The sequence below is a fragment of the Orycteropus afer genome, unplaced genomic scaffold (genome assembly GCF_000298275.1).
Source record: "Orycteropus afer afer isolate SDZICR_OR568_19922 unplaced genomic scaffold, OryAfe1.0 scaffold00217, whole genome shotgun sequence".
Lineage (NCBI taxonomy): Eukaryota > Metazoa > Chordata > Mammalia > Tubulidentata > Orycteropodidae > Orycteropus > Orycteropus afer.
Window position 1 is genome coordinate 3,825,154 of NW_006921804.1, and position 2,817 is coordinate 3,827,970.

At 40.1% G+C, this 2,817-nt stretch overlaps 1 protein-coding gene across 1 annotated transcript in view; it reads right to left on the reverse strand.

The window, feature by feature from the left end:
* The window catches only part of IL6R (interleukin 6 receptor), a 91,350-nt gene that overhangs the window by 829 nt on the left and 87,704 nt on the right, over positions 1 to 2,817 (reverse strand). The gene's annotated exons all lie outside the window — the stretch shown is intronic.

Here is a 2,817-nt window from a genome sequence, read left to right on the forward strand (position 1 = left end):
CGGTTCAAACCCACCAGCCACTCCTCAGAAGGAAGGTTGGGCAATCCTACTTCCGTAGTGATACTGCCTCAGAAACCCAAGGAGGGGTCGCTATGAATCGAGGCCGACTCGACGGCACATAACAACAACAACAACAATAGATATGTTGAAGTCCTAATGGCCAGGACCTGTGAATATAACCTTATTTGGAAACAGGGTCTTTGAGTATATATGGTCATTATGTTAACTGAAGTAATAAAGAGTTGGTGGGCCCTAATGCAATATGATTAATAGCCTTACAAGAGGAGGAGAAAAACAAAAACACAGAGAGAGACATATGGAAGGCAGTCATGGGAAGATGGAGGCAGAGATTGGAGTCATGCTGCCACAAGCCAAGAAATACCTGAAGCGACCAGAAGCTGAGAGACCAGGAAAGATCTTCCCCTAGAGCCTTCAGAGAGAGAGAGAGAGAGAGAGAGAGGGTGGCCCCGTGCAACTTCCTTCCCAACTTCTAGCCTCCAGAACTGTGAGAGAAGAAACATCTGTTGTTTTAAGCCACCCAGTTTGTGGTACTTTGTTACGGCAACCCTAGAAAACTGACATGAGCCCCAAATCCATTAACCAAAAAAAGAGTACACTTTTAGCGAGGAAGGAAAATGGGCCTCAGTCAAATTAAGGCTGGCAGCAGACAGGTAATTTGTGACCAGCATTTAACAGCAGAGAAAGGGCTGCTCTGCTCCCTCAAGAGCCCTTCTGCTCCTCTTGCTTCCAACATCCCCTTCCTCTCCAATTCTCCCTACACCTCTGGGTCCATGCCTACCATGTTGGGGTGTTCTCACAGACTCTACTGTGGGCACTATTTGGGCACAAATGACTCATCTGACAGGAAAGTCAATGTTAAACAGGAAGGAGATAGACATCTTTCTGATCACAGCTTCTTTGACAGTGCTCGACTCTGGGCCCAAAGCCAGGACTCAGTAACTGAGTAAAGTCACTTGACAGCCTAGAGAAAGATGAGCTGGTGATATTGATCTTCAAAGGTATAAGTCAGGTCTCCTTCCTGAAGGGGCCCTTCAACTGTGCTGGGGCAGCCAGGGCCCCAAGCCTCATCCCTTCTCTTCCTCTTCCCACTTTGAGAACTTATTGCCTACTAACTCAAAGGTGGGAGCAAGGTGGTCACCCTCAATTCCATTAAATGTTAGCTTCTCCAGGAAGGGCTGTGGGAAAGGAGGGGAAACCAATGCCAAAAACAAGGTTTGGGGATTTTCCTCAGGTTTCTTTTTATATCGACAGGCTATTCCTGTCCTTGTTATGATAAATAATTGATACTTGGCTCCAAATCTGACATTGGCTCTTAGCCTAGTATCCAAATGGAATAAACAAATCTGCAGAATGTTACTTAGGGCTTCACTGTGTGGACACTGCATAGGAAGAGAATCCAGCAGGAGTGCTTAAGTAGGAGCTATGCTGGGTCCTTGGGCAGAATTCTCCTCCCCATGAGAGGACCAAGGAGTCATTACATTCTATGGATTTCAAAATATGCAGAGACCCTCTGACCCAGGAATTCCACTACTGGGAATATACCCTAAGGAAAATAATAGAGCTATGAAAATGACTTCATGACCGAAGATGTTCATTATAGTGTTTTTTATGAAAGCAAAACAACCCAAATACTCAATATTAGGAGGTTGGTTAAATGGGTTTGAGTATGTCTGCCTAATGGAGAAGTCTGCTGCTAATGAAAGTGAGGTTTTGACAAAATGAGCTCAGCATAGAAAATTATATAGAACAAAGAAATCAGCAACACCATGAAAAAAACACATCATAAAATGACAGCAACAAATTCATACTTGTCGATAATTACACTGAATGTCAATGGATTAAATGCACCACTCAAGAGACGTAGAGTTGCAGACTGGATAAGAAAACATAACCCATCAATACGCTATCTACAAGAGATACACCTTAGAGACAAAGACAAAAATAGAATAAAAATGAAAGGTGGGAAAAAGATATATCAAGCAAATGGCAATCAAAAAAGAGCAGGCATGACAATATTAATTTCTGATGAAATTTATTTTAAGACAAAGACCACCATAAGAGAAAAGGAAGGAAATTATAAAATGAGTAAAGGATCAATTGAACAAGAGGACATAACCGTAATAAATATCTATGCATCCAATGAAAGAGCCCTAAAATACATAAATCAGACTTTAACTGAATTGGAAAGACAAATAGATGGCTCCACAGTAATAGTAGGAGACTTTAATACACTTCTTTCAATAAAAGATAGAATAATTGGAAAGAAACTCAACAAAGATGCAGAAGAACTAAACAATACAATTGACCTTACAGACATATACAGAGCACTTCACCCAACAACAGCATAATACATTTTCTTTTCCAGTGCACATGGAACTTTCTCCAGGACAGACCATATCTATCATATTGAGGCCACAAAGCAAGCCTCAATCAATTTAAAAACATTGAAATATTGCAAACCATCTTTTCAGATTACAATGCTATGAAGTTAGAAATCAACAATAGGAAGATCAACATAAAAAGAGCAAACACATGGAAATTGAATATTATCCCTCATTAAAAATGAGTGGATAACAGAAGAAATTAAAAAATTCCTTGAATCAAATGAGAATGATAACATGACATACCAAAATCTTTGGGACACATTAAAAGCAATTTTTGCCAATTTTTAGCAATAAATACACACATGAAAATTAGCACCTTAACCCAACATCTCCAACAATTAGAAAAAGAGCAGCAACCAAAAGCCTACAGTCACCAGAAAAAATAATAAAGATTCAAGCAGAAATAAATGAA